At 42.1% G+C, this 21,800-nt stretch overlaps 1 pseudogene; it reads right to left on the bottom strand.

The window, feature by feature from the left end:
• Positions 1–772: 772 nt before the first annotated feature.
• LOC114231323 (small nucleolar RNA U13) lies at positions 773–870 on the bottom strand (annotated as a pseudogene).
• Between the last annotated feature and the right edge of the window lie 20,930 nt (positions 871–21,800).

Below are 21,800 nucleotides of genomic sequence, written 5' to 3'. Positions count from 1 at the left end.
TAGGAAAAAATTAAGTGCAACAGATCATACAATTCACAGCATAGAAATAACTGAGGACATGGAAGCACTTTTCAGTTAGAAAGTAGGCAATTAGACATGTCTCCATCAGGAGCATTCTAAACTGTCAGCGGTGCCTCCATTTGTTCTCTCTTCCTGCAGACAAGGCCTAGAGATGGAGCAGCCAGCTATGTCTGTGAGGCAACAAACACATTAACAGAAACATAGAAAGAGCTTGGGTGTCTCAATGATACCATTGTCGAGCAACCAAATCAATCTTGGACTAGCTGTCTTAGGACTTCTTGTTTTGTGAGACAAGGTCTAATACTGAGAGAAGAATAAGGCCCTCTAAACAAAAAAATTCACTTATAATGAGAAGACCTAAATCATTACACCCATTACAACTGCAAAATCATTTAAAACATGGTAAGAACAACATCAAATGAATCTTCAAATTGTATTATATTCCATTTCTACTATATAATGACTAAAGTACATGTTGTATAGTAATTAAACTATGCTGTTTCAGAAAACTACATCTCCATGGCCTTTGCTCTTTTTACAAAACTGCATTACTTTCTTGATAAGTGAAAAATATAGATGGTCAAAATGCAAAAGATGTAAGAGACTTTACAGTGAAAATTAACTCCCACTGCCTCCCGCCTCTCTATCCAAAGTCACCCATTGTTATCATTTCCTCTTCTTATTCTTTCTTCTTTCTTCTCCTCCTCCTTCTCCTCATTCTCCTTCTCCTCCTCCTTCCTTTTTTTTTCCACATCAGATGAGTAATGTGTCAATGTTGTAACAAGGTACAATGGAGGCACAACTCAAACAAGAGCGTGAACACCCATTACCAGGTTCTTAAGCAACCTTCTCCAGAGCTAAACCTTGAATTTGCAAACATGTATATGAAAGGGTTTCAAGAAGGGAATGGTGAAAAGTGGCAGTCCTGCTGAGAGACTGAAGTTAGGGGTGATCAGGCAGGCATGCAGAGGCAGTGAGGGGTGATCAGGACAGCAGGGGGAGCAGTTAAGGGCGACCAGGCAGGCAAGCAGGTGAGCAATTAGGAGCCAGCAGTCCAGGACTGTGAGAGGGATGTCCAACTGCCATCAGTCGGACATCCTCCGAGGGGTCCCGGATTGGAGATGGTGCAGGCTGGGCTGAGCACCCTCCCGCCCTCCCCCGCCGTGCATGAATTTCATGCACCAGCCCTCTAGTATTTTTAATAAATAAAATAAAATAAAATAAAGCACAGAGCAGGATTTCTAAACTGCTTGGATTGAATAATTAATTGAAAGCTTACATTTACCTAATATATTTCAATTATACTTTTAATAGCAACACATCATTATAGAGTTAAATAACTAGTAAATCATTCCAAGAAAGTTCATCAAGCTTTTCCACAAAGAGCAAATCAAGAAATTACTCTTAGAATGTCAATGGGCTTTTGAGAAAAATAACTAACATTCAAGAGATTAAAAAATTAAAACAAAATTTATGAAATATTTCTTTTTAAGTAACATTTACTTAAAAAGAGGAACTTTACCTGGCCTTCTTTCCTGTTCTTTTATTATCCAAATTATTCCCACGGTTTCAACCACTTACTTTCTTCTGAAACCATAGAATCTAAATCTCCAATCTGTCTCTCTCCTATGAACAGATCTGCATTAAGAATTCTCTGGGTAGACAATACTATGTGGTTCTATATTCATACACCTTTATATTTAGTATGTTTACAATTGAACTCCTATTCCCTATCAAATCTGGTGTCTCATCCCCATTCCATAGCCTCGTGAATTACACTATCATCCATTCTATTTCCAAAACAGAAACCTGGGAGCTAACTGTGGCCCTTCCTTTACTCTTACCCCACTTAGCCAATAGCAATATCAAAACACTAGAGACCCGGTGCACAAAAGTCTTGCACGGGAGAGGGGGAAGGTCCCCCTCCCGGCCTGCACTCTCTCGCAATCCAGGACCCCTTGAGGGATGTCCAACTGCTTGTTTAGGCCCAATCACGCAGGATAGAGCCTAAAGTGGCAGTCGGACATCCCTCTTGCAATCCAGGACTGCTGGCTCCTAACCACTCACCTACCTGCTTACCTGATCGTCCCTAATCCCTCTGCCTGCCTGCCTGATTGCCCCTAACCACTCGCCTGCCTGCCTGATAACCCCTAACCATTCTCCTTCCTGCCTCATCATCCCTAATCATTCGTCTGCCTGCCTCATCACCCCTGACCCCTATGCCTGCCTGATCGCCTCTAACTGCTTGCCTCCCTGCCCAATCGCCCCTAACTTCCTCTGCCTCGGCCTCTGCCTCGGCTTCATCCGGAAGGATGTCCAGAATGACGTCCAGAAGGTCATTCGGCTATCTGGTCTAATTAGCATATTAAGCTTTTATTATTATAGCTGTTAACTCTACCTCCTTAATACCTCTCAAATAAGTCTTGTATAATTCTATGGGACTCCATCTTCATTGTCTGGACAAAGGCCTTCTTCATTTCTGACCAGGATAATAACAGTCACTTCCATTATTTGACTTTTAAAAATATTTTCAATAGGTTGCCTAGATGGTCTTTCTATGGATTAAGCCTAATCCTATACTGTACTTGTCTTCTCAAAAGATTTCATTGCTGCCAGGTTAAGCTTCAGACCCCTTGGCATGACAGGAGAGCCCTTCCACCATCTGGCCCTTTATCTCCCATCGCCTGCACATGTGGACACATGCCCAGCATTTTTTCAGCTGCCTGACCTGCCTATCTTGCTGCACTGATGATTAAATATTTTAAATACTAGAGGCCTATTGCACAAAGATTCGTACAATAGGCCTTCCTTCCCCTGGCTGCAGGCACCAGTTTTCCTTCGGCACCAGGGACCCAGGCCTTCACTCAGGCCACAGTGGAGAAGCCAAGCCTCTTCAGTCTTCAGTCTTCAGTCGTCTTCAGTCTTCGCTCAGGCCAGAGCCTTCAGTCTTTGCTCCGTGTCTGCGTATGCAAATTAACCTGCCATCTTTGTTGGGTTAATTTGCATACGCACTCCTGATTGGCTGGTGGGCGTTGCAGAGGTATGGTCAATTTTCATCTTTCTCCTTTATTAGTGTAGATAATCCTTGACAGTAGCAATCCTTTATTCAGGGAAAATAGAGATTTGACAGCCTAATGTATGTCATAAGAGCTTTCTAAGTGCAAAAGTACCATGGAAATAGGTTTTATTAATTTTACTGAAAGTTTTGATAAGAATATCAAGTCAGAATGCCTACAGTTAAGCATTTGCCAATCAGTTTCTTTAGAAACAGTTGAGACTTTGGGCCTAGGTCCTATGTTTCATAGAATGACTTATGTAAACAACAACCATTCAAATCTCCTTAGCCCCTGAGGACAAGAGTTGGCATTCACCTCAAATATGGGAAATAGATTGAAAATTCCCCAAAGGCCTGACCTTGGTTCCAGGACATAGGTAGTGCTAAGCATTTTCAAAACCAAATGGACTGAAAAAGGATTCTGTAGCAGTTCAGCCATGAGAATACTTTTCAGAGCTTCTGAAATCCTAACACTTAAAATCTTTACAGATGGATCAGCAGTTCAGATTTGTAACACTTTCTTTTCTCTTTACTTTGGCAGAGTAATTAATGAGACAAAGAGTATGTATTCATTTGTACACACCCTTTGTGTCATTAATTCCCTCCAACTGCATTTACACCCTATTCCAGAATTCTTTTTAGAGGAATGTAAGATGGTTGTGTGGAGCTGAGCAGTGGAGAACCAAGTGGATTTGAGCCATGAATTGGGGTTCTGTTCAAAAAAGGCCAGATAAAGAGAGTAGTGGAAATATTTGCAAAGTCGCTTTCTTATTGCTTTAATACATAAAATAATCCAAATACTCTTGAGATATTTATTCCTTAATATTATTTTTTTGTGTGTGTGCATTTTTTAGAACCTAAATAATGTTTACCAGTAGGTCTGTTCTTCTTTAAGGTCTGTTCAGATATGTCAACAAGAGAAGAATCATGTTGTTATAATTATAGAAATACTAGCGTTCCCGTTGCAGGAAAAATCCTGCAATAGGGTTTCCTGCTGCACTCTACCCCGCCCCGCCTGCTCTCCTCCCTTGTCCCCCGCCCCGCCTTCTCCACCAGCCCGCCTGCTTTTCTCCCTTTTCCGCCAGCCCGCCCGCTCTCCTTCCTTCGCCCCTGGCCCCGCCTCCGCTCCTCCCTTCTCCTCCCCCCGGCTTGCTTGCTTCTCTGCAGCTTTGCTCCCTTCTGCAGCTCTTGGCTTCTTTCTATGCTGTCTTGATATGCAAATTAGCCGCCATCTTTGTTGGGGTGATTTGCATATCCGTCCTGATTGGCTGGTGGGCGTGGCTTGGCTGGTGGGCGTGGCTTGGGCATAGGGAAGTTGTGGTCAATTTGCATATTTATCTATTATTAGGTAGGATGATCCCTTCAAAAGTTAGTATCAAGAATATTTTTAAAACTCATCTGTGATATACCTGGATTAGTTTTAAGTACATTGTAAAAATGAGTTTAAATAGTTCTAAAAATAATAAAGCCATATTATAGTGAAGCATCCATCTTATATAAAAACTGCTGTTTGAAATTTTAACCCTGCTATTTTAGCTTCTGTAAATGCTTGCTTACTTAAATAATAAGGAAAATAAGACTACTCCCATTCCAGAGAGGCCGTGGACTATGCCCCAGACAGAGTTGTCGGTGCTGACACCAGGCCAGGCCTTGAGATATGGTCTCAGGGCCCCTTCCCAGCACGTAGGCCTTCTTTCCCAGAAGGCCTGGAAGTCTCATTCCAAATTTGGGAGACAAAAGAGCTAGGAAAAGTATAAATAGAAAAGGTTTCCTCCATGTGGGGGGGCCCAGAATTTGAAAGGCACATTTTCCTCTGGCCCTGGGCTTAATAAAATGTAACTCCCTTTCTCTAAGCATGGCTTGGTTTTTTTTCCAGTCTTCTGTAACAATAGCAGCATAAAAGTACAGAATTTGCCTCTTCTTAAATTAATGCTTATTCTCTTCCCCAAAGGAATGTTTATCTATTTCATAACTCTGGGAATCTGAAATAAATCTAGTTTTAAGTGTGAGAAATTATTAGAATGGATAAAATATTTGTAGACATAATCTTAACCAGTTCCTCTTAAGCAGACTATTCATGCTGCTCAGCAAGAATTCAGGGCAAGTGCACAAAAAGGTAGAATTATATTAGGTGCAATAAATGTTTTGGTAATGATGATCTAATCAATAATAAATTGGCATTAAAAATGAGATCTCATTATTCCATAGGCCTTGCTTTTATCCTGGAAGTTATAGCTACTGACATTTACTGGGGTCGCCTACAGAATAATGGAAAACAATATCATACCTAATAAAAGGGTAATATGTAAATTACCATCACTCGACTACGCCCACAATTGGGCCAGCGGGAGGTGCAGGGGGCGGGACTCGGAGTGGCCAGGGTAGCCGATTGGGCCGGTGGGACGCTGAGCTCAGCATCTGCACCATGGCTGTGCTGCGGAACAGAAGGGGCCTCTGGGGCAGCGAGCTCACGTCCTGCCACGGACCATCAAAAGCAGGGGAGCTGGGTGCCTGTCCACTTGTGCACCAGGCCTTTCCGAAGCCTCCGCCACACCGGAGGCTTCCGAAAGGCCTGGTGCACCAGCGGACAGGCACCCAGCTCCCCCGCGATTGAAAGCGAAAGCGTGTAGGGGACCCTACACGTGCATGATTCAATCATGCACTGAGCCTCTAGTAGAATAAAACATAACATAGTCCACTTTTCTCAACTAGAAGAGTCCCTTAAAAGAAGTTGTATGTCCCATTTGAATTAAGTGAAATAAACAAAAATTCATATTTTGAAGTCCTAACCCCCACTACCTCAGAATGTAACCTTATTTGGAGGTAGTGGGAAAGGTAATTAAGTTATAGTGAAGTCTTAGGGTGAGTCCTAATTCAATACAACTGGCATCCTGAGAAGAGGAAATTTGGACACAGAAACAAAACTCAGACACAGGGAAGACAGCATGAAGACCCAGTGAGAAGGTGGCCGGCCATCTGTGAGCCAAGAAGAGAGACCTAAAAAAACACACAACTCAACAGACCCCTTGATCTCATAACAGCAAGAAAATACACTTTTGTTGCTTTAGCCACCCCATCTGTGGTGCTTTGGCAGCCCTAGCAAATGAATACACTTGGTAAATGCATTGTTGCCTTGTAAAGGTGGATCCAATTTTCATGTGTTCCAGTAAACAATTTTCATGGTTTTAATTCATTAAGTCAGATTGCAAAAGTAATATTATTCTTACTCTTAAGTTAGGAAAAGATTTAGAATTATATCTCTGCATATTGGAAAAAAACACATATCTAAAGAAGCGTTGTGCCGAAACCGGTTTGGCTTGGTGGATGGAGCGTCGGCTTGCGGACTCAAGGGTCCCGGGTTCGATTCCAGTCAAGGGCATGTACCTTGGTTGCGGGCACATCCCAAGTGGGGGGTGTGCAAGAGGCAGCTGATCGATGTTTGTCTCTCATCGATGTTTCTAACTCTCTATCCCTCTCTCTTCCTCTCTGTGAAAAATCAATAAAATATATTTAAAAAAAAAGAAGAAGAAGAAGCGTTGTATTCTTATTTAAGGACTCCAACTGGCAACATAATTCAGATGCAATTAACAAGTTCTTGGAGAGCATAGATGTGGGTGGTGGTGTCTAAAGGAGGCTTTCCGGTGCTGAGCTGGAACCAGGAATAGAATTCTTGCATCTCATTGTGAAACTGGAGACAGCAATATTAATGGCAAATTCTTGAAATAATTATGGGAGACATGGTTTTTTCATGTCTTATGTGAGTAGCTTAAAGTATTCATTTATTTCCATGTGGTGAATCTCTCAAATACATAAAATCATTTTCATCCCGAAAAAGGACAGTCAACAGGTCTATCTCTATGTGCAGCATTTTTTGTTTTCACTAGTCCGAATATGGTTTAGTCAAAGTTTACAATCATTCCGTCTCAAGGTATATCAAAGCCAAATAGATGAAACAAAGTAAAATGTAAAACTATTTTAAAATGTAATGGTAGTTCCTTGCTACGAAGATGAAACTGTCTGAATCTACCAATCACAGAGTCAGCCCTGCTAGCGCACCAGGCTAGAGCAAGCTTCCTCCTTCCCCATCTGATCCCCACAGCCCTCCTGGGAGATCAGGAGTTTATCTCTTTGCCCACAGGCTCCAGGGAACATTTAGGACTGGACTGAGGTAGCAAACTGAAAACAAAGGAATGGAGAGAATCCTATATAATAAAGAGCTAATATGCTAATTAGACCGAACAGCAGAACGGCCGTCCAGACGACATTCTGGACGACCGTCTGGACAACCTTCTGGACAAAGCCGGGGCTGTGAGAGGCTGCGAGGGCTGGCTGAGGCAGCCGGGGCTGCAAGGGCCGAGCCCCTTGCACAAATTTCGTGCATCGGGCCTCTGGTATTTTCATAATGAACAGTGAGTACCTCAGCCTTCTTCCCCAGACCTGCTCCCACAACGACTGTAACTGCGTGCAGGAGACCATAGAGTTCTTTTTCGGAGAAACTGAACTATCTCAGATGGGTGCTAGTCCCCATGGTGGGCAAGCTGCCTGATCACCCTGGAGTGAAGTGCACCAGTTAACAAGCCCCATCTCCACTCACAGGTCTTCCAAGGCGCATCTTAGTCGTTCATGCTTAAATATGAATGGTTAGCTACGGAGCCACCAGACAGACATTTGAGGAGGAGCTTCCAGTTGAAGGAGGAAGGCCAAAACAAAGGGGGGGGAGGGGGAGAAAGGACCTGAAGAAAATGATGACAATAAATGAAGGAGAAGAAAATTTCAAAAAGAGGAAAAACCTATAATCATATCCTTGGAGTAGAGAAGAGACCATGCCTATAAAACCAAAACAGGGGTGAGTAAGAAAGAAACCAACACTGGGCAAGAAAGAACCCTGGTTTTAAAATATGATAAGAGAACAATTTCAATAGAAAGATTGATATATAAGATCAGGAAAAACACCCTCACTGCAGTTCCTCGATGGTTAGAGCATCAGCCCTCGCACAGAAGGGCCGCAGGTTCCATTCCCGGTCAAGGGCACATACTTGGGTTGCTCCCAAAACCCACTCCTGCCCCTGCAACCATTCGTGCATCGCTCTCACATCAATGTTCCTCTCTCTTTCTTTCTCTCCTCCTTTCCCCCCACCCCTCTCTCAGAAAAGAAATGGGGGGGGGGGAATATCCTCATGTGAAGATTAACAAAGAAAATCATCAATAAATAGAAAAGTAAGAGAAATTAGAAAATTATACCAAGTGAGGCAATGTCTCAATATGACTTCCAGAACAGGAAAACAAAAGAGAAGAAAATTATCAAAAACAAAAGACAAGAAATACTTTCCAGGGCTCAGACCTGGGCTGGCAACCCCACGCCCTCTCCCGTGAGCCTATTAGGGCAGGTGCTTTACCACTGTGTCCCTCAGTTTACCTCTGTAAAAGGAGGGCAATGACAACACTTATTTGAACTGGGATGAGGATTCTTACATAGTCTGACACCCAGTAAGCATTCAATGAAAGCAGCACAACACATAGATCCCTGAGGACTTTCGGGGTTGGGTAATTCAGAGGCTGATAATGAGCTAACTTGGTCATTCCTACTTTGGATCTGGTTGAGATGCTAAAAAGTATATGCCTACAGGTCAGCTGGAAGACTTAATGAGTTAGGAGGGATGGATGTTGGAATGAAGGCATGCCCTGGCCGAATGACCAGGACTATGAAAACGTGCCACCTAAAAGGAGCAAAAACTTTTCAACAAAAATTGGGCCATGCAGAAATATAAGCCTTTAGATCAGATTCACTTTTGTTTTTTTTTTAGATCACCTGATTTTCTAATCATCTAATTTAAGTCATAACAAATTTACAAACCATTATGTAAGCAAAACAAGACCCATCTTCAGCTGTGTGCAGCCCACCGCTTCCGATTTAGCAGTCTCTGAGGATGTACAACCTTGAGCAGCCATTATCCCTCAATCTTGCTCTGTGTGGCACTTAATAAAAGCATCACGTCCAGTAAAAACATCCTTATTACTGTCCATAAGAAGGACTATCGCATGAGCTGTTTATTTATTGGTCCATGAAAGTAGCTCTATTTGAAGTTGATGGTATTACAGAAAGGGACACAGAATAATTTTCAGGATTTGTAAGTACCAGGATTCTTTAATATGCCAAGCACTGCTTAATGCTTTTTAATAACTGAAGAGTTCATTGATAATCTTACTTCTTGGTATAATTTTCCCCTATAATTCTGACATTTACTGAAAAGCAAGATTTAAGCTTCTGTAATCATAGATAATCTTTTAAGTCCTCTTCTAAGGTCATTTTAATATGTTTTTGAGATGTTGCAGCTAGTTGTTGAAAATACTTAAAGTCACAGGCAATATATACAACAGATGGTAAATAAAGTAAAACACTGAATAAGAAATAATTTTCCTTTGACCTTGTAAATTTAACTTGTGAATACTGAGAAAAATTGAATATCTAATTAAAAGCAATAAAGGACCACTACTCTGTCCACCATTAAATAAAAATATTAAAATGGTTAATACTGTATGTCAACTATAACTTTAAAATAAATAAATAAAACAAATATAGTCAAAATGTATTTGAGCTGAATTATAAGGACCACTCTCTAGAAAATAGTTCTGTTTATGAAACATAAAAACTTTCTTTTTTCTTTTGTTAATCCTCACCTGAGGATATTTCTTCCATTGATTTTTAGAGAAAATGGAAGGGAGAGGGGGAGGGGGGGGAGAAAGACAGAAAGAAAGAAGGAGAGAGAGAGAGAGAGAGAGAGAGAGAGAGAGAGAGAGAGAGAGAGAGAGAGAGAATGATGTGAGAGAGACACATCAATTGGTTGTCTCCTGCATGTGCCCCAACCAGGGTCGGGAATCAAACCTGCAACCCAGGTATGTGCCCTTGACCAGGAATCAAACCCGCAGCTCTTTGGTGCGTGGGCCTATGCTCTACCACTGAGCCACACCAGCCAGGACATAGCTAAGGATGAAATGAAAGTGAATACCCATTCTAAAAATAATTTTAGAATCCTCACATGGATAATTATCATGCAAAGTATTATGCAGACATGAAAAAATATCTTTGAACACTTAAAAACATATAAACTAAAATCACAAGATAACCAAACATTAGCAGTAAGCTACTTTCTAAAATCCTAAGTGCATTCATTAAAATCTGTCTTCTAGCATTCTTTAAAAGGTATTATCACTCAATATGGCCACTTATCTCCATTCAGACTTTTTAGAACAGAGATTGCCCATTTGCTTACTGTAGTCTAATAACCGCTTTCTCTTCCTCCTACTATGGTAGAGTTGAGTTGCTCTGATGGAAGCCATATGGCCTACAAAGCCCAAAATATTTACTATGTGGTTCTTTATAGGAAAAAATGTTGATCCTTACACTAGGAGCATATATTAGGGCAAAATTTATTATTTGTCCCTTTTGGTACATAGAATCCTAAAGAACAGGAACACTACTTTTACTCTTTCATATAATCCATGGTATTTAATTATTGGGCCAATAGCCTCTTTTTTTTAGGACAAATGATGAAACTTCTAGGTACATGGGAAATGACTACTGTCATCTGTCTGTGGCCAATATATTTTTCAATGGGTTCCCTATGAAATACCATAATGATCTGGGAGATGTGATCTATATCAGTGGATTTCAGAGTTTTCTTACTGTGGATTTCATTTTTTTTTCTCAAATAAAATCTCACTCTGGAATGCCAACATACAGAATAGACAAGAGCAATACTGTCTGCAGTTCCTCTGAAGGGAACCAAAGCTCTGCCACCCTAAAATATACTTTTTGAGATACTGATTTTAAGCTGGTTTTTAAGAAACAAAAAGACTAAGAAAGAACCTTTGACCCTGCTCTTTCCTGCCTAAACGAATTCAGGTAGAAAGAGAGGGAATCTTAGCATATTCGCCTGAGCATTTTGAATGACGCATAATAGACAAAAAGGATCCGTGCTGAAGCCCATTCTGGATCCCTCTACCCCCTCCATTCCCTATTGTTTCTGGGTTGCTTAGCAGGAATCTGTTTGAATTGCCTATTTCTCCTTCAAAATTCTGGACTCCTGCCCTCCTTCTCCTCTGTCCAGAACCTCAACTGTCCAATGCCTCTTTGGGCCTTAGTATAGCACCCTAAAATGTGCATTCATAAAATAAACTTTAGACATTTTCTCCTGTTAATCTGCTTCTGTTGAATCTAATTATTAGCCAAGCTAGAAGAACTGTGAAGGTGGAAGGAAGAAAGTTATATATATATATACTAGAGGCCCAGTGCACGAAATTCAGCCTGCACCCTCTCCAATCTGGGACCCTTTGAGGGATGTCCCTCTCACAATCCAGGACTGCTGGCTCCCAATTGCTCACCTGCCTGCCTTCCTGATTGCCCCTAACCGCTTCTGCCTGCCAGCCTGATCACCCCTAACCACTCCCCTGCCAGCCTGATTGATGACTAACTGCTCCCCTGCCTTCCTGATTGCCCCTAACTGCCCTGCCCTGCAGACTTGATCACCCCCAACTGCCCTCCCTGCAGACCTGGTCTTTCCCAACTGCTCTCCCCTGCAGGCCTGGGTCCCCCCCAACTGCCCTTCCCTGCAGGCCCACTCACCCCCAACTTCCCTCCTCTGTCGGCCTGGTCACCCCTAACTGCCCTCCCCTGCAGGCTTGATTGCCCCCAATTGCCCTCCTTTGGAGGCCTGATCCCTCCCAACTGCCCTCCCCAGCTGTCCATCTTGTGGCGGCCATCTTGTGTCCACATGGGGCAGCCATCTTGTGTGTTGGAGTGACAGTCAATTTGTATATTACTCTTTTATTAGATAGGATAGAGGCCTGGTGCACGGGTGGGGGCCAGCTGGTTTGCCCTGAAGGGTGTCCTGGATCAGGGTGGGGGTTCCCTTGGGGCATGGAGCGGCCTGGGCAAGGAGCCTGTGGTGGTTTTCAGGCTGGCCACGACTCCCGGCGACCCAAGCGGAGGCCCTGGTATCTGGGATTTATTTATCTTCTATAAATGAAACTTTGTAGCCTTGAGCGGAGGCCTGGGCCAGCCAGGGTGTGCAGGAAGCTTGGCTTCCTTCATTGCCAGGGAAATCCAAGCCTCCTGTTCGCTCCGTGGCCGCAGCCATCTTGGTTGGGTTAATTTGCATACTCGCTCCTGATTGGCTGGTGGGCGTAGCTTGTGAGTGTAGCGGAGGTACAGTAAATTTGCATATTGCTCTTTTATTAGATAGGATTTTAGCCCCCACACCTCCATGGTTTGGCAGAAAGAAAGGAAAAAAACAATAAAACTCCAGAAAGTCATGAATATTAGAAAGCATTGCTTGCAATGGTCTAGAAAATTGCAAAGTTATTATGGGTAACAGAACTAGATCATAAACAGAGAAAAATAATCAATTACTTTCTTTTAACTCATTGTCTTCTAATAAACCTTTACAACAGATATTGTCACATAAGGAGGCAGTATATTCTAAAGGATATTCTCATGGAACTCAATATATTTCCCACTAACTAGGACATGACCATGAGGGCCAAAATAACCCAAATCATTCTGCCTCATTAACCCTAATACCTAACAGGTCCCAGCATTTTGCAACTCAACTAGGCAGTGTTTATTGATTATAAGTATACTCTAGTCACCACCAAAGAAGATAGCCATTTTTGGTTTATTGTTTAAAGCAAACTTAATAAGCTAAAATAGTCACAGAAATCCCCAAGATTTGAGGAGAAGTAAAACACTGACTGATTATTGCAAAGGCAATCTTACTATAAGTGAGCTCCTTGAAGCAATCACAAAAGTAATTATTTAGGAAAACTCTTTTTATCATTCTTTATTTAAATTTAGAGATGGGAGTCATTGCATTTTGAAAACTGTTTTCTTTCTATGCATCAAGCCATACATAGTCCTACCCCAATACACCTTGTTTCATCAAGTGCTATGTAATCAGGATGTATGTGTCTGTTACCGGAAAGGGGACCTGGCCCTGAGCAGGTCTGCCTAGGGCCAGCCAGTAATGTGTGGGTTCCTGACTTCGTGCAGAAAAGAATTCACAACACTAGTCTGGCTGACTACGAGGGCACGTTTATTAAAGCTGGGGACAGTGAGCAAAGGAAGGGCTTAGCAAAACAGCAGCAACAGGAGAGCCCAGGCTGGGCTGCTTTGGTTCTCTATAGAAACCTTATAGGAAAGAAATGAGATGAGGCCTGGCTGCTCTAGCTCACTGGGAAGTCAGAGAAAAGGGGGCCTTGGAGACAAGGTCAGGGGATTAGCCCGGAACGAGCTTCCACAGCCCATTGCTCCCCTGGTTGCAAGTCTCATGGGGTCCTATGGAGTTTAGGAGATGCATGTCTGTGGGGAAGAAGAGGAAGGGAAAGGCATGGGCTTGCGAGAGAGAGAGAGAGAGAGAGAGAGAGAGAGAGAGAGAGAGAGAGAGAGAGAACACTGGGTTCTTTGTCTTGAAGGTTTTTTCTCTCTCTCTCATAGGAAAGAATCTCAGGGATGGTCTCAGGGGAGGGTTTCAGCAAAATATTCATTAGTTTTCCAGTTGTGCCCTTTTAAGGTCATACTCTCCATTGATTGGTCAGCTCCAGGGCAGGGGTCATTAGTCATTGCCAGTGGTCCTGGTGTCGCCCACCTGGTTTTGCTGCTTTTCTGGACCTGGAGCTGAAATATAACTGAGGCCTAGATGTTATCTCCAGGGAGCTGACCTTCTGTCTCTGCTGTAAATTGCTCGGCCAGTTTGTTCAGCTGTCTGTCTTAGTTTCCCCATTCCACTCGCCAAGGAAATTTCTTAACTTCTTAAGCAGGAGTCTTATATCTGTCTTGCCTTTTCCTGCAATGTTTGAGTGAAAGGATACTATTCAAAAGAAGTATCCAATGTCTAAGGGGAAAAGAAAGTTTTGTCTAACCTAGAAAATAGATATGCTCTTAATTACATAGAGTTGTCTGCCCAGGTGTGCTGGATTTTGCAAGATAAATCCCAGCCACAGAGCCTGTTTCCTATACCCAGTCTAGGTCTCTGGGTATTGGCGTGACATATATTTTGGTTGTAGGCTGCATGACATACTCTAAAGTCAGATGTGGCTCTGAATCTAGGCTCTGCCATGAAGAAGTGAAGGGACCTCATGCTTCATGATCTTTATCTTGCTTGTGTGGAAGGGGGAGTTTACGGGAGAACTTTTTTCACAGGGGTGATAAGAGGATGTGATGAAGCAGTGTGTGTAAGCACTTTGCATGACCCAGGAAAGGTAGACAAGGAGAAGGAGGTAAGCATCTTCTCCTGGACTCTCCTGCCCCATTTGCCCTCTGAATGCCACGGCTCTGGCTCTGTCGTCCAGTCCGGAGCCTGACCATTCACATCTCAAAGCAAAGCTGCTGATCACACTGAGTCAGAAAAAAAGTCAAGACCTGCTGTGGAGAAAAATAATTTAGAGGAACACATAAACACCAGAATGGGTTTACTCGACGTTCTGGGACTTCTGTGAGGTAGCATCCCAAGTAAAAGAATCATTGAGACACTTTATAAAAATGATGAGATCCTAGAGGGCAAAAGTCAGAGAGCCCTTCATCATCGGATAAAGCAAAACGGGCAACAGAGGAGGAGAAACGGCGGATTGTTTTAGGGGATGAAAGGAAGCTTTAGGAACTCCTCTATGCCCAGAGTAAAAGGTGGACATGTCGTCCCGCCTTCTGAACTGGGTTGCTTCCACGGCACAGGGGAAACGCCTCTTCACATGCATTGTAACTCTCCTGGCACTCGGCGCTCTCACAGGCAGCACTTACTCCAATTTAAGCAGTAAGCACTGTAAGCTCCTTGAGAGTGGGAGTCACATGTTCCCTCCCTCCTCTTCCCCCTCCACTTCCTGAACTTGTTACAGTGCTCAACACTCAGAATAAAAGATACTTATCCAGTTGAACACGAAGTTCTTTAAATTCAGACATGAATTATGTCCCGCTGTGGATTTTGTACACAGGTCATAATGCCTATTAATCCTGAGATTTAAAAAAACTAGCAAAGTCGGGATGGGTATAAAGTCTGAAATGTGAAGTGGAGGGAATACACCAGGGAAGAGGTTGTGTTTTAATCAGACAGGTCCAAGTCCAAATGTCTTCTTGCAGTAGAAGAGCAGAAGTCAAGCACAGAAATGTCTTTCCAGGGCTATTGTTTTTTAATTGGGGGATAATCAACATATATTAACTTCAAGCGCGCAACACAAGGATTTGATATTTGTGTATACTGTGAAATGACCACCATAGTAAGTTTAGTTAGCATTCGCCACCACACATGCTTTCCCCATTCCCACCCCCCTTGTGATGTTTCCAATGCTATTTTGACCCTTACACAGATCCAAGTTCAACAATACCCAGTACCCAACAATATCCACGGCCAGTTCAGCAATGCTGATTCTGGGAGCATGTGGTTCTAGTTTGTTATTCTGATACTTGAGGAAGGGTGTCAAAATTCTAAATCACATCCTTATGCAAAGTGGAAGACAAGCAAAATAGAACCCTTCCTTTATCCCACAGACCAGATCATTTTCCCCAAGAACTTGATATATCAACTCCTCTTGAGCTTTTTGAAAATCTCATTAATAACGGTGATTTAGGCTTTCCCATAACTTCTTTTTTTATCTGCCTTTTTCTCACCTTTCTAGACAGTGGTTCTTAACTCTGGCTGCATATTCACATCACCTGGGCGGCTTTTAAGAAATACCAACATCAGGGCCCACCCCTGGAGATGGTCTTAGTTAGTTATTGGTCTAAGATAGGGTCTAAGCTTCAGAATATTTTAAAGCTTCCTACATCATTCTTATATGTAACTAAGGATTAAGGATTACAGCTCCAGCCAACCTCATTGGTACCTTAGAGCTTCATTTACTGTTTGTATTAACCCCCAAAACTGAGGTGCTCAGCCCCACCTTGCCTCTAAGCCCCAATCTATAGTTGGCATCTCTTGCCCTGCTGGACCACAAGGTCCATGAGGATAAGAATCATGTTGGTTTCCTGCTTGCCTGTTTTATCCCAATGCCTGGCACATGGAAGATGCTTATTTAATATTTTCTGGTTAATTACTTTAACTTGACCATCTAGTAGGATAAAGGAAGTTAACGTCTTCTGGGGGAAAAACAAAACTCACTTTTAGCGATAACAACATCCTTCATTGACAAGAGGGTGAGACAACCCAAAGGATCCAGGACACAAATGTATCTAAATCTAATCCAGAATCTGCGGCCAGGGTAAAGCTTTTCTCTCTCTTCTACATACTCAAAACCAAGATAATAATGGCATTTCTCTAGTTGTATTCCAAATATGTTTCCTTAAATATATACATATTTTTAAAAATATTTTTATTGGTTTCAGAGAGGAAGGGAGAGGGGGAGAGAGAGAGATAAGAAATATCAACAATGAGAGAGAATCACTGCTTGGCTGCCTCCTGCACATCCCCCACTGAGGATCAAGCACACAACCCGGGCATGTGCCCTTGACCAGAATCGAACCTGGGACCCTTCAGTCCGCAGGCCCATGCTCTAACACAAAGCCAAACCAGCTAGGGCCAAATATGTTTTAAAGGCAAATCATCACAATTATACAAAATTGCTTTGAACTATTTAGGAAAGCAGTGCCGTGTCATATTCATTAAAAACTTTGATTCTACTACAAGATTATTTGTAAAGAAAATGAGTTGCTCAACTTAGTTACATTTTTAAGATGAGCTATGTCTAAAAAGTTCAAGTTCAACCCATTATCATTTGGTTTTCAAAACTACCCAGTCAAGGAAAGAAATACAACTGAACATTTTTTATGCATGCAACATCTCCTTATCACTTTACCACATGCATCTTTTTTGTTGTTGTAGTTGTTGCTATTAATCCTTACCTGAGGATATTTTTCCCATTGCTTTTCAGAAGGTGGGGAGGGAGAGGGAAAGAGGAAGACTGGGGGAGGGGGAAGCAGTGGGAGAAAGAGAGAGAGAAACATCGATGTGAGACTGGTTCCCTCCCGAACTGGTCCCAAACAGGGGTTGAGGATAGAACCATAACCCTTCAGTGTGCAGGCCAATGCTCTAACCACTTAGCAACACTGGCCAGGGCGTGTGCCTCTTTTTGAACTAAAATTTTCATCTGTTCACAAAATCTTCAAGTTAAAGCCACTTGCAGGATGTGCACAGAAATGCAAAACAATGACAGAGTGATCTGGACATTTTGTATTAATCTCCTACCTCCTCAGAGAAAGGGAGCAGGCCCCTTCCTAGCCACTTCCTCCTGAGAAAACATTTTAAGCACTTACCATATCATAATAAGGCAGGCCTACTTGGCCACAGGGAGAAAGGCCCAGCAGCAGTAATTACTGTGGAGTGCGCTGGGTAATTACAGGACTCCTGTACTTTCACCAGAATAGAACTTCTAATTTTGTCAAAAGCCTAACTTTATAAAATCAGAAATGGTTACCAAAGAAATTACACCAAGTGGGTAAAACCTTAGGCTGTTGAAATGTAAAAGAGCTACAAAGAACTTGTGCAACAGAAAAATAGCCTTGAGACGCCGGTACTCTGTGGCTTCGTTGGGTACTCTTAGCATGTCAGCACCACTCAGCCCACCGGCAAGCCAATTTCCTTCCTGCATTGCACACCAACTTGTTGAAGAACACATCTGAAATCCTCGCTGGTTTCATTTCTTTGTTTTAAAAAAATGACCAAGGTGATATTAATCGTAAAATCCTATCTTTTGTTTGTTTCATTTTTTTTTTTTCTGACTCTATGTTATGCTCTCTTAGTCCAGGAGAAAAAACACACACACACACAAAAAAAATACAGAAATCTTTAGGTAGCTAAAGCAGTCGCTCATTAAAAAATGAACCCAACAACGTAAATGAAAATTCAAGCTTCCTTAGCCCAACAATGTCACACTTGATAGAAATGTCCCTGGTGCCATTGCTCCTTGGCTTACGTTGGCAAAACGTTGGAAGCTAATTAAAGGAAGAAAACTTTGTTCAACAATAATGCCACTTATTGAATACCTGTGATGTACCAAGCACTGTGCTAGATCGTTTACATATATTATTTATTATCAAAGCCACAATCACAGAATTAGATACTGTTTTTCTAAATTTCAGAGGAAGTAATTGAAACTTGGAAAGAAAGTCGATCCCTCTAGTCCCTTGTTTCTCAAGGGGGTGGGTCATGGGTCAGCAGCATTGGCATTTTTAGGAGCTTATTAGAAATGTGAAATTTTGAGCCGCACCACAGAACTACTGAGTCAGAATCTGCATTTTTACAAGGGCCCCGGGTATACCTTACATTTTGTGTGTATGCCTTAAATTTTAAGGCCTGTTCTACCTCAAACACCTGGGGAGTGACTGAGACAAAATCCTGACCCAGGTATGTGTGTCTCCAAAGCCTGTGCTTTGCCTCTCATGCCACAGTGCCCCTCTAAGTGCCATCTTCATGGTGCCCGCATCCCTGCTCTCCGCCCTCCGACTAAAAGCTGCTTCTTGGGAGAGAGCTTGGGAGAAACCTGGTAGGTTTCCATCAGCTGCCAGGGGCTTTAAGCACGTGGCCCCCAGTTAAGTGGACTTTCCATCTCTGCGCGCCCTCACTTCTGGTGCTCAGACTCGTGATTTCCCCTGGGAAAGTACAGAGGAGCTTTCATATCCCATTTCCTGTTGCCCAGAATCATCTGATGAGGACAGATGGGCATCCTTCCAGCACCTCCGAAAGCCTGAGAGAAACAGGGTGGCTCGCCACTTTTAGATTTTTAGTTTTGCTCTCTTTCAGTTTTGTTTTCCTTGTCATCGTGGCTCAGTGGGAACTGAATCACTGTCCATGCAAATGGCTGTGACTGCCTTAGGAAATGCAAATAAAGAGCTATCATCACTCAAACCAAGTGGTGGGAAGTTTCACAAGGAGAAACCTTTTATTTGCATAAAAATTTTCATTTCTTTATTCTATGACCATAACTTTTTAAACCTTACAGTAACTGTCACTAAATTTGATTAGTTGTGAAAATAGCAAAATCTGGAGAAATAAAGAAGCTGAACTGGTGTAATTGCCAATCACACAGGTTTAAACATCTGAGAGTCATCAATAATGTAACACTGAGAAGTGTTCACTCGCTGCTCTAGCCTCTCCTCTCAAAACAGAACAATTCCTTATCCAAGAGGGATGTAGTGAAGCATGCCCACCATGAAGAAACCAAATTGAATACAAATAAGGGACTTTTCTTTCTGAAAGCAATCTTAGCAAAAATGAAAATAAAGCTACCTTGTCTGGGTGTTTAGAGCAAAGAAAATGTAGTCCATCAGGAGAAAAAAGTCAGCGATTCAAAAAATAAGCATATACTGGGAAAATAAAACTTCCCTATCCAGTTATTCATACAATTTTAGGGAGCCATCTGATGAAAACCCATTTAATAAAACCCATTTAATAGGATTAAATAAAAATGTGTATGGGGGGGTATCCAATATGGAACAGGTATGGTCTAATTAAATAAGATCTATAACTCAAAGGCTAGAAGAAGGTGTGGTTGAGAACCCGGGAATTCTGAAAGGGATATGGGAAATATAATGCAAGGTCCTACACTTATCTGAAATACAGTGATCTTCTGATGATATTTTCTTTTCCACTATGATTCCCCAAATCCCACTGCCAGATGATGGCTAAAACTTCAAGGCTGGAGTTAGGACCACTTCTCCTAAATTATACCAGTCAGCTGCCTGCATAGGACCTGGAATGCAAGGCTGGTCAATGATTCAGAAGAATTGGACTCTGAATGTAAAAATGTTTTAGCAACCCAATTTATTTCACTATGTGTTCCTTTTTATGTATACACAGAGTGATATATGACTCCCCCAAAAAGGTCTAAATAAGCCTAGAATATTTACTTTTAATTAGTACAAAGTACACATTCTATAAATAAGGTGTGCTATGGTTTAATGGGCATTGTTGTTTCTTAATGGTGCATGTTACAATTCATGGCATCTTAATTTTGATGAAACGTGGTAAAGGAGGATGTATCTCAAAGAATTGTGCTGAGGATAAAACAGATATGAAAGGCCAAGCACAGAATGTGGTATGTGGAGTGTTAAACAAATATTAGTTATTAGTGATTTTTTTATGAAAAGTATATAAACTGAAGGACTGCTTAACAAATGTGTGCTCCCTTGCAGTCTTATAATTCATGTTAAATACTGAGACCTCTTTAATTAATTTGACTATTGTGGTTCTTTAATTAATTTGACTATTGTGGTAAAAATCTGTCCTTAATTCTTTGGAACTTCTACCTTCAAATGTTGGCTTACTTAGTGACTGGCTTCTTTGAATGAAATGTGGCAGAAGTGACTGTCTGTGATTTGCAAGCTAAATAGCAAAAGCCATTGTGGTACCCTCTTGCTCTCTCTCTTTTGGATCACTTGCTCCTGGAAGCCTGCTACCATGTCATGGGAACATGATAGCAATCCTATAGAGAGGTCCAGGTGTGAGGAACTGGGGCTTCCTGCCAATAGTCATGTGATCGAGCCATTTTGGAAGTAAGTCCACCAAGCTCAGCCAAACCCCAGATGACTATAGTGCTGACCATTGCCTTCACTGTAACCTCGTGAGAACTGACGAGTCAGACCACCCAGAGATGCCTCTCCCAGACTAGTAATTCTTAGAAACTGCATCTATACTTATAATAGGGTATTATGCAAATTGGTCCAGGACACTGTCACATAACAACTGAACAGCAGGAGGGTGGGGCAGTGAGCTACAAGCACAGAGAGCTACAGGAGGGCGGGGCAGCTGGCAGAGAGCTACAGGAGGGTGGAACAGTGAGCTACATGCAGCAGAGAGCTACGAGCAGCAGTAGGCGGGGCCACCAGCTGAGGCAAGCGGCAACGAGCTACTTGCACACGGATTCGTGCGCCGGGCCACTAGTGCTGTAATAAATGTTTGGCTTTTTAAAGCAGCTAGGTTTGGAGATAATGTGTTTTACAGCAATAAATAGCAAATGCAATTATTTTATTCCCTTTATATTAAAACTGGAGGAGGAAAAGTTTCTGGCATCCTTAAATTGACATTTCTGTGCAAAGAGGTTGACTACATTTTCTAGACATATTGTATTCATGAAAATGAGTGTTACTGCTAAATCTTTTACTCAAGAAAATATACTACCTATATATCTTGTGAGTCTCACTTTTCCCTTTTAAATAGGAGCCTAAATCTTCCTGCTTCTTTCATTATAAAATAATCTCTCTTCCATTGCTGATATTTCAGACAACATTTACTATAAGATCTGCATTTCATAAAGTAATAAAGGCCATCAATCCTTTTCAAAATCTCAAACTGCCCTTCAGAACATTCACTCAGCTCCTTTATTAATTTTGTAATCTTGGCTTTGAACATTTCTCAGTTTTCCACCTTTCCAACAAATTCTTCCAAGGTGGTGGAGGGAGCCACTGCTGACCCTCTCATCTCTCTTCTCCCCTCTCCAGCCAAGGCCAGCATTAGGCTCCCCTGAGTATGTGATTGCATCCCTATGACTCACACCCTCAACACATTTAAGCCAAGAAAGCATGACAGTGACAGTGACAGCAACAATAAAACGGTGGTAACCAGAGCACTCACTGACTCTACTTCCGAAAAACAACACTCCATCCGTGAGTATTGAACACAGAGGGTAGAGAGGGAGACAATGTCTCCTGCACCTTTGTCAGGTGGATTTGTCACTCACATTTGTC

The sequence above is a fragment of the Eptesicus fuscus genome, chromosome 7 (genome assembly GCF_027574615.1).
Source record: "Eptesicus fuscus isolate TK198812 chromosome 7, DD_ASM_mEF_20220401, whole genome shotgun sequence".
NCBI classification, from domain to species: domain Eukaryota; kingdom Metazoa; phylum Chordata; class Mammalia; order Chiroptera; family Vespertilionidae; genus Eptesicus; species Eptesicus fuscus.
Note: the sequence above shows the minus strand (reverse complement) of the source record. Positions and strands in the feature narration are given on the sequence as shown.